Source organism: Macrotis lagotis, chromosome 1 (genome assembly GCF_037893015.1).
Source record: "Macrotis lagotis isolate mMagLag1 chromosome 1, bilby.v1.9.chrom.fasta, whole genome shotgun sequence".
Taxonomy (NCBI): domain Eukaryota; kingdom Metazoa; phylum Chordata; class Mammalia; order Peramelemorphia; family Peramelidae; genus Macrotis; species Macrotis lagotis.
The window spans coordinates 149876181-149890687 of NC_133658.1; positions in this window are offsets into that span (position 1 = coordinate 149876181).

Consider the following 14507-nt stretch of genomic DNA (forward strand, 5'->3'; position numbering starts at 1 on the left):
AAAATAGAGACCTCCAAACATTCCTGATGAAAAGATTCAGAGAGGGGAAACAAAAAAGACTGATTTCTGATGATTAAAAATAATATTGTACACTGTGCACCCTAACAGCAAAATAGGGGCGATGCTCAACCTTGATGGACTCACTCATTTCATCAGTGCAACAATCAGGGAAAATTTTGGGCTATTTGCAATGGAGGATACCATCTGTATCCATATAAAGAACCATGGAGTTTGAACAAAATCCTTTAATTTTAGGGGAAAAAACCTGATATCTTATTGTCTGATCTTGTTATCTCTTATACTTTATGTTTCTTCCTTAAGGATATGATTTCTCTCTCATCACACTCAATTTGGATCATTGTATAACATGGAAACAATGTAAAGACTGACAAATTGCCTTCTGTGGGGGTGTGGGGGGAGGGAAGCAAGATTAGGGGAAAATTGTAAAACTCAAAATAAATAAAATTTTTAATGAAAAAATAAATACATTTCAAAATTCAAAAAAAATAATATTATAAAGAGAAGTACAATTTAGATCATGATCAGGGGGCAGTTAGGTGACTCAGTGGATAAAGCACTGGCCCTGGAGTCAGGAGTACCTGAGTTCAAATCTGGCCTCAGACACTTAATGATTACCAATCTGTGTGTCCTTGGGCAAGTCACTTAACCCCATTGCCTTGCCAAAAAAAAAAAACCCAAAAAAGAATTAAATCAAGATCAGGAGGAAAATTAGAAACATGGATAAGATCAGAGAATCACATATTCTAAGGGATAAGAGAAATATGAGTAAGGCTATTCCAGATTCAGCATGGAGACTGGCTTGCCATGAAGCACAGCTCATTTCTTGAAATCTATAGACATAAATGGAACAGCCAGGGTTTTGCTCTTGGTTCTACAAGGTATGTTTCTTGGCCTGTGTCACATCATCTTCCATACCATATTTCTTTCTATAAACACCCTGTTACATATCTAGATAGAGTGTCACTTTCCAAGGGCCTCAGTGCTATAAAGTTTCTCTTTGGGGGAGGAGAGAAGGACCTCTACCCAGTTCCATGCCACACAGGATATTGGGGAGCAGCTTTGATAACTGCTTTACTAATTATGGTTAGCACCTATACCCTCCTTGCACAACTCCCAACATCCTTAATCCCAGCACAGGGTGAGACTCACAAAATATTTTTACAAATTATTCAATTCTTTTATTAGTATAACACAGTCTCAAGTCACAGAAAATGAAAGTCATAAAGGACCCCATCTTCACCATTACAGTACATCCACCTACTTGTATAGACACAGATAGATAGCACTTTTGCACACACACACACACACACACACACACACACACACACACACAGAGAGAAACACGTATTTGTACATTCATGCCCTGAAAAAGCTGAAAGCCCTGAAGTCCCTGTTAAAACTCCTCTTAGTCCCCTAATTTTCCCTACAACTCAGTCCCTACAGACTAAATTGAGCAAGTCTATTCATCTTCCCTTTTTGCCTCTCCACCTTCATCAATTGCTTTGCTACCCCCAATGGACAAAGCTTGGGAATTGGACTTTATTGTGAACTTTCTCAAGAGAAGATAAAAGAAGAGAAAGTCAGTAAGTACTTAATCTCTGACTGGCTTGAAAGTACTGATAACCATTTTAGGGACAGAAAACGTACAGCTTGGAGTCTTCAAGAGTTAGTTTCTAGTTCATTTCCAATCACAAGGGAAGGACAGGTTCAGAATGCCAGAGGGCAGTAGTTATTGTTCCTCAAAAAAAATCAAACTCCCTTTGACTTCTTTAAAAACAAAAGCTCTGTTTTCTCTACAGTAAAATGGAGTGTATAGGGACAGAAAGACATTGGTCCCACAGCACAAGTAAGAGTCAGAAAAGAATAAGTAGAAAGATCCTTTTCATCTTCCCCATCACTTCCTACTTTTCTTACTTTGAACACCAACATGGGCAAAACTAGGGTCATCCCTTTAGCATGCAGTTCAAAGATGGGATACACCAAAGTAATTGCCATGTGGGTATACAGGATGCTAGAGGAGAGATGGACTCAGCAGGGCCCACAACAGGCAGGGATGTCCCAGAAAGTATACACAGAAAGGAAATTCTGTGATTGGGTTAAAAAAATCTGCAACCTATGGAATTATCATTATGTTTGCTATCTAGCATTGTTTCCTCACAGCAGAAGATTCGTGGTGAGCATCTGCACACCAGAATCAGAGGGAATTTGTCTGAAATCCTTCTTCCCTTCTATTTTGTCTCACTTACTAACCTTCAGGGACCTGGGTCACCAGAATTCAGGCTATAACCTAGAAGACATGTTGGAGCTGCTAAATGCATTTTAACATTATGGAATTACTGAACTGGGGTTTTGCTGTCACATGAATGACAGAATGATGGACCCAGGGAACTTGATCACTCCAATTTCCTTTATGACCTTTTTGATATTTCTTGGTTTTGTTGTACTTTTTTTTTTAAATTGGGAATGAGGGAAATGAGGGGAAAGGACTAGGACTCCCAGAGAAAGGAAAGCCTCAGTGTGTCATATAATGACAGTAAAAGCATTACAAAAGATAAAGAAAAAAAGAAAAAGAATGACAGTAAATGACAAAGAATCAAGAAGGGGCATTATAGTAGAGAGGATAATGTGTTGGAGTTGTAGTTAGAAAGAGCTGAATTCAGATCCCTCTCTGATATTTAATAGATATGTGACATTGCTCAAATTACTCAATTTTTCCAAGCCTCTGTTTCTTCATCTATCTTAGGTTAGATTTATCTTCAGAGGGGATAAAAAAATTTGTGGTCTGTAGGCTCAAGTATGGGGAAGGGTTCTTGAGAGAATTGAGCACATTATCAGGCAAGGGAAGGAAGGGTTTAAAGGAGAGTCTATTTAGTTCTTTTAAAAAACCTGGGAGGGGTGGAGCAAAGTTGTCAGAATAAAGACAGGAATTTCCACAAGCTCTGCCCTAGACCACTCCAAATACTAATAAACAATGATGCTAACCAAATTCTAGAGTGTCAGAACCTATAAAAAGACTGAGTGAAACAATTTTCCACCCGGAGACAACTTGGAAGATCCATGGAAACAGCCTGTTACACTGAGATTAGAAAGAGCCCACAGTGCAGTACAAACTCACCAGAGTGAACCAGTTCTAGCTATCCAGAACAGCCCACAGGGTGCTTGGACCCTGGGGACACCTGCATCCAGGAAAGTGGTGGTGGGTCCCAGATTTCTCAGTCCAAGAATTGCCAAGGACAATTGGTAAGGGCAGTGGGGAAAACTCTGCCACACCAGAATGAGGGTGGAGTCCAGTGGAACCCAGTTCATGCCTTGGCATAGGCCCAGCCCCCCAAGGATGAGAGTCAGGCCTGGGGAACCACTCAGCAACTACTTCTGGAGCACTCAGTACACAGATAAGGGGTGCAGGGGAGATTACAGAGGTCTTTCTGCTATCTCTGAGGTAAGACTCTGTTGCTTTGCCTATAATCACAGGTCCCAGTCTGGAGCCCCAGTCCCAGGACAAAAGAGCTTTACTGTGAAAGAGGAGCAGGGACTCTCCTCACAATTCCAGGGCAGAGGGGTATACCTGTGCTCTTCCACAGACTAGAATACAGGCCAGGTGAGTAGACATATCTCTCATAAGAATTTGGAGGAACTGAGGTCCCTGGGGGAGAGTGTCCCTGAAAATAGCTGCAAAAGGCTCAAAAGCTTGGGACAGTGTCCCCTCCACCTTGGAACCAGAACCTAACCTTAACAAAGAATTAAAAATCAATGTATAAACTGTAGAAATGAACAAAAAAAAAGAAAATACCAACCATAGACAATTACTTTGGTCCTATGAAGGATCAAAATATACACACAGAAAAAAAACAAAGTCAAAGTTTCTATATCCAAGACCTCCAAGAAAAATATTAATAGGTCTCATGGTTTGGAAGACCTCAAAAAACATTTTAAAAATCAAGTAAGAGAGGTGAGAAAAAATTGGGAGAAGAAATGAGAGCATGCAGGAAAATCATCAAAATCAAGTCAGCAGGTTGGTAAAAGAAATACAAAAAACCTGAAGAAAACAACATCTTGAAACAAGTTTGAGTCAAAAGTAAAAAGCAGTCCAAAAGGCCAATGAGTAGAAGAATGCTTTATAAAGCAGTTGGTCAGATGGAAAAGAAGATGCAAAAGTTCTGTAAAGAAAATAAAGGAAAAAAGAGTGAAAAAGTGAAAGAAAACATGAAATATGTCATTGGAAAAACAACTGACCTGGAAAACAGATCCAGAACAGATAATTCTAAAATTATTGGATTACCTGAAAGTCATGACCAACAAAAGACCCTAGATTTCATTTTTCAAGAAATTCTTCAGGAAAATTGTCCTAGATATCCTGGAAAATAGCCTTCTAGATATCCTAGAAGCAGATAACAAAATTAAAAATTGGAAGAATCCACCAATCACCTTCTGAAAGTGATCCCAAAATGAAAACTACCAGGAATATTATGGCCAAATTCTGGAACTCCCAAGTCAAGGAGAAAATATTACAAATCACAAGAAACAATTCAAAAATTGTGGAACTACAGTCACAAGATTTAGCATCTGCTACATTAAGGGCTCATATTGCTTAGAATATGGTATTCCAGAAGGCAAAACAGCTTGGACTACAACTGAGAATCTACTACTCAACAAAATTAAAAATACTCTTTCAGGGGAAAAGAGACATTCAATGAAATGGAGAACTTTTAAACTTTCCTGTTGAAATGACTAGAGCTGGACAGGAGGTTTGATCCTCAAATAAAGGGCTAAGGTGAAGCATAAAGAGGTTAGATGAAAAGAGCAAATGATGAGGATGTAATGATGTGGAACTGCTTGTATTTCTGCCTGGAAAGATGATATTGATGACCCATATGAAGCTTCTCATTTATTAGCACAGTTAGGAGCATATATGAACAAAGTACAGAGAGAGAGTTGACTTTGAAGGTATACTATATTAAAAAGATGGAGTTAATGGGTGAGAAAGGAATGTACTGAGAGAAAGAAAAAGGAGGGGTAGAATTGGGTAAGTTATTTTACATAAAAGAGGCTAGTGAAAGGTTTTGCAATGGAGTGGAAGAAGGGGAAGTTGGGGGGGGGGAGTAAGTGAGCCTTTATTCTCATTGGAAGTGGCTCAGAGAAGAAATAACAAGCATAATTAATTGGGTGCAGAAATATATCTTACCCTAGAAGAAAATAGAGGAGGAAAGGGATGGGGGAAAAGGGGCAAGGGGAGGGGGAGTAGGTGATAGAAAAGAGGGTAGATTGTGGTAGAAGGTAGTCAGACCCAACACTTTTTTGAGAAGGAACAGAATGAAAGGAGAGAGAGAGAGAGAGAATAGAATAAATGAGGGTGAAGGAATGGAATGGAGAAAAATACAGTAAGTAATAGCAATTTTGGGAAAAAAATTTTGAAGCAATTTCTCTGATGAACTTATGATAAAGAATGCCATCCCCACCCCCAAAATGCATGATAAATGACTTGAGAAATTTCTCAAAAGGGTCTTCTGGTTTTAGACCTTAGAGGCCAGTGAATAGCTAATAAATTTACTCCAAAGCATATTTATTTAACCCTTTCTAAATGAAACAAACTAGCTATGGACTGGGATTAAACTATTTATATATCCAATTGAATTGATTGTCAATCCATTTACCCAACATAGATGTGGGAAGGTAATATTGACTGGTTCCTTCAAGAATTTTTATTTTAAGGAAAGACTCCAGGCAAGTTTTGTCTTCATTACTCTTTGAACCTCCACACTTGACTCTGTGAACTTTCTCCAGTATGCTCAGTGAGGGCAGAACTATCTTTCTTTCTGCTTAGGTTATTATTCCTGATGCTCAGCAGAAGGCCTGGACTATAGTAAGTGCCTAACAAAGTTTGTTTTCATTGACTTAACAACAAAGAAATTGGATTTCACTAATTTTGAAGTCCTTACCAACTATATGTGGTCCTTTTTATCAGACAGACAGCCATTGCTTTTTAATGATGCTAACAGTAACCATAGTTTATTCCAGAAATTTATTGACATATCACATCTGCCACCTGGCACCTGATGCCTACTAGACTAAAGGTATAGAGCATAGACCTTCATTCCCTGCATTACTTTACATGACCTAGGGCGTACATATACATATACATATACATATACATATACATATACATATACATATACATATACATATACATACACATACACATACATATACATATACATATACATATACATATACATATACATATACATACACATACACATACATGTACATGTACATGTACATGTACATATATACATAAATATACATTTATATTCTGATGGGGTCTCAGTTTTATCTCAGTAAAATGGGGAAAGAAAATCTCATTTCATTGTCAATCCAGAGGCATTGCTGAGTATAAGTAATTTCCACTGAAAGAAAATAAATGGCAGTAGGATCCAACATTGCCAAATCCTAGGAGACTTGATTCTTTTTTTTTTTTTTTTTAGATTTTTCAAGGCAATGGGGTTAAATGGCTTGCCCAAAGCCAGACAGGTAATTATTAAGTGTCTCAGGCCGGATTTGAACTCAGGTACTCCTGATTCCAAGGCCAGTGCTCTATCCACTGCGCCACCTAGCCAACCCGAGACTGGATTCTTAACCAAAATCTAGAAAATGTAGGATTCAGTTTAACAATATTTATAAAATACCTTTGTTCAGGTCACAGAGTACTGTCTGAGGGACATACATATGGTATTGTCAGTGACTTCAAGGTGTTCAGTTTTAAAGGGATATGACACATATACTTAGGGATCTATGTAGTAGGGAAGCTTGGACTAGATAAATTTCAGGGTCTTTTCCATTTCTAAATTCTACTATTCTAGAATCCTATCTTCTTACTTTCTCACAAACATAGACTATTGGCCTGCTTCTTAGAATTCCTAGTTTTCTTCAAAGTTTAGTTTCTTGGGGTTTTTTTAACTGCCTTCCCCTGCCAAATAATTTATATTGTAAATTAGTTATTTGTTTTTAGTCAATCAACAAACTCTTAGGAAACACCTACTAGATCCACTTAGGAAGTATCTACTAGATCCATTGTGCTGGCAATATGAATACAAACAGGAAAAAATTATTCTATCCCTGATCTTAAGGAGCTCAAAGTCTATCAAAAAGTGTAATATATATGTATATATATATATATATATATATATATATATATATATACATATATATATGAGTTTCATTCATATATTTCAATATTTATATAGATATAAATATATCAATACTGATATCTATACATAGATATCTAAATTTATATTAAATATTATCTGTATTTAATAATCTGTATATTATATATATATATATATATATATATATATATATATATATATATATATATATATAATATGAGATCCTGATGATGATGATGATGATGATGATGGTCCTTTATTCTTTAAGAAGACCATGACATCAGGGAGGTGATGCCATAGCAAACACATGAATTGGATTGGAATGAGGGGTGCTGGGTTGTTATCAGTCTCACTTTCTCCACCAGAGCCATCTGAATCCAGTGACCAAATATGAATCAGGATGACTAGAGTTGAACCTGGATGCAGGGCAATCAGGGTTAAGTGACTTGCACAAGGTCACATAGCTAGTAAGTATCAAGTGTCTGAGGCTAGATTCAAACTCCCATCCTCCTGACTCCAAGGCCATGTTCTATCCACTGTACCACCTAGCTGCTCCATATACAATATAGTGATTGATAGCTAGATATCAATATTGATAGATAATAAAAATAGAAACTAGTCAAATATAAGTAAACTAATGAGAGATTTCATTAGCAATTAGAGGAATCAGAAAATGTTCAGATTAAAATTTGGCATTTTTTATAGATCATGAGAAGTCATTTTATGCGATTTTAGGGGACAAAGGAGTATGAACTATAGACTAGCAAGATAACTTTAGGCACTATGAAGAAAATGAATTACAGAGGGAAGAAACTGTATACATGAAGACCATTTAGGAACCCCTTACAAAACTCCAGAGAAGGAACAATGAGTTTCTGAACTAAGACAGCAAGGGATGGGCAATTTTTAGAAAATCATACATCATTCACTGTCTCATAAGCTCTCTATGTCTCAGTTTCCTCTTCTGTGAATTGGGAATTAATAATCTCACTTACTTCACAGAGATGTTGGGAGGATCAAATGAGGCAATATATGTAAAAATGTCTGAGAACCTTAAAGTACTATATTATAAAGACTGGTGATTGCTGAACTCATTGTTATTTTTCCCTTTTCCTCCTAGACTATAAATTTCTTAAAACAGGAAATTGTTCCATTCCACTGTAATTGTTATTGTATCCCTCCTATTGATACTGGAATATAAGCTCCTTCTAGGCAGGAATAATACCATTTTTCATTTTCCAATTGCCCATCATGTAGCATGATAGCATATTAGGTGATTCATAAATGTTTGTTGAATTTTACTTGATCTAAATTCTCCCTTTAATTGAGTATGGATCCCTGGTTAATGGTCCTGTTGGACTTGACACTTAACCTGAACACACAAACCCTTAGAAGGAAAGCCTCCAAAGTTCTTCAGGGCCAGGGAAATTTATTACAACTGAAAACACTCGGTGTAAAACCTAATCTTAGAAGCACACTAAAGCCTTCAGAATACAGTAACTCAAGGAACTTAAAGGAACAATAGTACCTTCTCATAGTTTCTGCCTGCCTTTTAGGCTGAAATCAACTGATCTCCCTTGTCTGCAGTATCTTCTCATTAGAGCAACTATATCCAGCTATTTGGAAAGTCCCTTGACTTTCACTTTGCCTCCTCTTCATCCTTACCTCTCAGCTTACCAAAGCCTCCATAAGAGAAAACCTTTGAGACCTTTGTAAAATGATTTCAGATTAACCAGGACAAGTGAGTAGATGAACAACACTACCATGATTTTCATATTTTTATTATAAATAGCCCAAATATTTGGTCCCATTTCCAGTTTAAATGGGTAAACCATAATATTGATAGTTTTCAACAGATATAAGATGAATTGAACTTCTCTCTCAGCTAGCAGAACCTCTTTTAATGGGGAATATATCGAAGCAATAAATTCCTGCAGACAGGATTGCTATGCAATAGCATAATATATCTTCCATTCAATCTTTTATACATTATGTTTTGTCCTGCATTCTAGTGGACATATTTATGGATTGGAAGCTTTTCTTGGAAGACACCCTGAGCACTTTTACTTTATTCTTTTCTTTTTTCTAAACATTTTCATAACCTCAGGTGGCAGTGATGATGGTGATTATTGGATTTTAATTTCCAAAGAGAAAATCAGTACATGCATGGATACCCTTCATCCCCATTAGTCATTTAGCCTGCCTTTACAAAGCAAATAAGCAGGAAAGCTATTCTTCTTAAATTCCATGTCATTCATGAACCCTTTCTTCACCATTATACCCATCCTCATTGTTTGTTCCCCCTTTCAAAAAATTACATTTTTATCTTGTATCTATGCTATACTATATACAAAATGCTTTGTAAGCTTGAAAATTATGAAAATAATAGCTTCCATTATTTTGTTTACTTCACTTTTTTTAACTCAGTAAAATGTTAGCTTCTTGAGGGTAGAGTTTTTGCATGTCTGTCTTTATATCATCTCCAGGAATGAGCACATACTTGACATAGAATAGATATTTAATAAAAAAATTATTGAATTGAATTAACTAACAACTTAAAGGTCTCAGCATTTTCAGGAGTTTACAATCTAACAAAAGAGAAGGGGAAAATGGAACATAGAAATATACACTAGAAACACAAGTAACAATAGCTGCCATCCATCCTAGATCAGACATGGGAGAAATTTTCATTTCAGAGCTTTTGATAATATTGGAAAGAGCAAATCTTTTGTCCCTATTGTCCTCATCTATCATATAATGGGAATGGACTTGATGTTATCAAATGTTTCTTTCAACTCTAAATATTATGAGCCTATGGTCTGGCATTTCCTTCTTTTTAATCAGTAAAAATAGGGGAAACTCATTTAAAAAAAAAAAAGAATTTCGGTTACCTGAATATGTCTTAATTTTTTCCTATACTAGAATAGTACTTAAAAGCAGTTTTATATAAACTTCTTGACTACAAACTTTATAAAACATATAGGGTTTTACATTCTTATTACTGTGAATGGTAAGAAGGGAGCATAGCAGCATTGGAATTAGAGCCAGGAGACTTGGTTCCAAATGTTAGTTCTGATATCTAATACTAGGGTGACAGTAGATAAATCATTTAATTGTTAGATTGATGCTCATTTGTTTCCCCTATAAAATGAAGGTAATGATGATTGCATTACCTACCTCACACTGTTTCTGGGAGGGGAAAGTGATTTATAAATGTTCAGATACTATAGGTACATTACTTCCTATTATGATTCTCTATTAGGTTAGTGGTGTGGTGCAGAATTTGGAGAACAGAACTCAATGTCAAAAAGGCCTCAGTTCAAGTCTGATACATACTACCAGAGCCACTCTGGGGGAATCATTTAACCACTCAGTGCCTCTGACAATTCCCAAAGACTATATATTGTGGAGTGTGTGACAATTTTCATTGGCAGGAAGAGTCTTCTCATCAATAGTTTTCCTTTCAACATTTGTCCAGTTTAGAAATTAGCGATATGATTCATTAGATCTTTATTGATATCTGTACTTACCATGTAGGCTGGTGAACTTTTAGATTCTTTTTCTAGCAAATTAAGTGGTTGAATTAAATGACTTCTAAGGTCCCTTTCTGCAACATATGATCATGTTATACTGTAATTATTCAATTTTATACATATACAGACATACTTGTGTGTACCTGCAAACATGTATATGGGTGTGTTTACTCACACATTTGTGAATGTTTCACACATGGAGGCATGCAACATGTGCATTCAAATATACATGTATTTGTATACCCATACATATTCTATATTAATAAGCTTATGTATATGTAGAATGTGTATGTATGTATGTACTTATGTTTGTGTGTATATATATATATATATATATATATATATATACATAAATGTGTGTGGAGTTAACTGTATATATCTATATTTCTTCCTCTGTAAAATAAAAGAAGTGAATCAGATGACCTCTAAATTCCCTTCTGTATGCATTAGTCTATGAATCTATGGTTGTGATCAACTTTTCCTGAACAGATATATACTTAATGCTGAGTAATTAAAGAAGTGTCAAGATTAATGCTGGCATGACAATGTGAATATTTTATCTCTCTTCTTAGGAGATTCATAGAGGAAGGAGTCCAGAAATGGTTTGGAGCTGGAATAACTGAGATCTCTAGATTTGATGTCAGAAGAACTAGGTCTGCATTCCATCTTTGCTCTTTTCTACCTATATGTCCTTGGGGGAACTGACCACCTCTCTTAGGGCCCCAGTTAAATCACTGAAAAAAATGAGGAGATAGAACTATCTTAATTACAAGATGTATTCTTGCTTTACTGTTGTTATTCTCTCCTCTGGACTTCAGTTTCCTTATCTATAAAGTGAAAAATTAGCAGATTGCTAAATATAGATGGATAGATAGGGAGGAGAGAGAGAGAGAGAGAGAGATGATAGATAGAGAGTGAGATAAAAGGTCAATCAAAGATAGATAAAAATTGACAGAGATGATAGATGATAATCTGAGCTTTTATTAAGGATAGATTATGAATTAGTCACTGTGCTACATTCTGGGAATATAAATAAAAGCAAGTAAGACAATTCCTGTACTCAAGGAGATTGTATTCTAATTGAGAGACAATCACTCATGAAAAGGAGCTTCAAAAATACTCCCAAAGTAAGTGAGGGGACTAGTCAGGAATTATATTGGAATTCTGAAAAAGATAAAGCGATTCCCACCTATCAGAACTGTGCAAATCAGGGACAAAATTCTAGATTGAGGGAGGGTAGGAGAAGAGGAGGAAAACAGTCAAAATATAGGTTGTGTGATGAGAAAATTGTTAGGAAGAGATTGATCAAAGTGGTCAATTTTAGAGAGGCCTTGGGAAGATACATAAATTATTGAATTGTAGAAAGAGCTGTTGATTGGTACAATTATTCTGGAAATCAATTAAGTGTTAAGAGGGAAAGTGTAACTAAATTGTTCATACTCTGACCTAGCAATCCCACTCCTGAACTTTCCTGATACAAAAAGGTCAGAGGTAGAAAGAGTTCTATTTATACTAAAATATTCTCTTTTTTTTTTTTTTTTTACTTTTTTGAAAGGCAATGGGGTTAAGTGGCTTGCCGAAGGCCACAAAGCTAGGTCTGAGGTCATATTTGAACTCAGGTACTCCTGACTCCAGGGCCTGTGCTCTATCCAACTGTGCCATCTAGCTGCCATAAAATATTCTTAATAGCAATTTTTATAACCAAAAAATAAATAAATAAATAAAGGTACAAAGTAGATGCCGGCCATTTGTGGACTAACCAACCAAATTATAGTATGTGAATGTAATTGAATATTTCTCTAGAAGAAATGAGGAAGTTAAAGAATTATGAAAAAAACGTATATGAACAATACAGAACAAAGAAAACAACCAGAAGAATAATATGTATAATAACAACATAAAAATACTGACCAGTCATCTTTCTCAGACATGAGTAGGACCTTACTTTAACATAAAGTACAAAGTCAAGAAATAGGTTAGAAAGATGAGCAAACAACAAAAAAGAACTTAGATAAAATAATAGGGGAAAATCACAAACACAAACTCAGAAGAAGATAATGACTGGGAAAAATCATCTTACAAGCAAAGCCTCAAAGAAAAAAAGTATTGATTGGACAAAAGCATAGCAAGATTTACTTGAAGAGCTAGGAAATGAGATTTTTAAAAAAAGCAAAAGAATTATTTTAAAAATATAATAATATAATATAATAATGGGAAAATGAGATTGTGCAACAACATTATGAAAAGAAAACTAACAGCATAGTAAAAAGCACAAAAAATTATCACATTTTGCAAGAGTCATAAGAGTAGAGAGGTTTGAAAAGAGCAGCCTTGTTGTTCAGAGAGGTGAGCAAGTATTGAACAATCACCCCTTTGTATGTACAGACTGTTCTAAAGTGAGGGACTGGTAATTTATGAGATGCCTATTAAATATGAAGTATTGTAGGGATGGCTAGGTGTGTAGTGGATAAAGTACTGGCCTTGGAGTCAGGAGTACCTGGGTTCAAATCCAGTCTCAGACACTTAATAATTACCTAGCTGTGTGGCCTTGGACAAGCCACTTAACCCCATTTGCCTTGCAAAAAATACCTAAAAAAATATAAAGTATTGTTAAGCACAAATATAGAGTTGTAGTACTGTGAAAAGTTACAGTCCAAAATGGATGTGCCATGATGCCACTAAACTCATAAAAAATATCTATAAATGTGACTGTGGCAAAAGAATGTTCACAAAACAAAACACAAAATTCTAAAGGGTAGATAGAGTTTAATAAATAATTCAAAATTAATAAATGAAGATGTGCTGAGTGGGAAATACATGTTGTAAGAAAAATTATTTCTCCATGGGTAAACAGCTGGGGAGAGAACAGAGGGAGGGAAAGAGACTTGCAAATTATCATTTTCTTTCATGTTGATCAACCTAGGGGTTCCTGCTCATAAAATTAAAAGAAATAAAATTAAACTGTAACTAGCTCCCTCAGGTACCTTGAAAATGCACATTTGGCACTGATGGGGATATTTTCCATATCCAGAAAAGAAAGGCTTCATCTACATTATTTTGCTGTACCTTTTCATCTATCACCTTTGACTACTTCAGTGAAGACTGGCAAAAATGACCTAGGGCCTAAGTGAGTACTGAGGAAAAAAAAATAAAAGGAAAGGTAATAAAAGGTTGGGGTGAGGAGAATAAGGACAAAGTAATGGAAGACAGAGTCATGGAAAAATCTCCTAAGGATGCTGAAATTCAAAAGAATGATAAATAATTGAATGGAAGAAAATGGGATGTTTCCCCAAATCTGCCCTTCACTACCTTGACCAATCTATTTACATATTACTTCTGCTCATTTTACTTCTCTTGCTGCATAGTTGAACGAATGTTGCACCTGGTGTTAAGAGACTTGGATTTGAAATCTACCTCAGACATATACCACCTATATGACTAAGAGTAAGACAGTTAATTACTGAAGGGTCTCAGTAAGTATCTCCATCCATAAAATAGAAAATATTCCTTGCACTATTTCACAGGGTTGTGGTGAAAAAATATTTTGTAAATATAAGTTATTAATTTTTCTTTCCCACTTTTTCCAAAGGAGTACAGTAGGATCATCTAAACTTCACACACATAAAGATTGTTCACAGTCTAGGGCAAACCTATCCTCTGAACTTGGTTTCTAATCAGTCCCCTCTTTGGGTCATGAGGCTCACTGTCTGTCCTGATATTTCAGTATTTCTTTTTGTCCCTCCACTAGACTCCCAGGTAAAGTAACAGACACATTCTTGGAAGCAGCTCT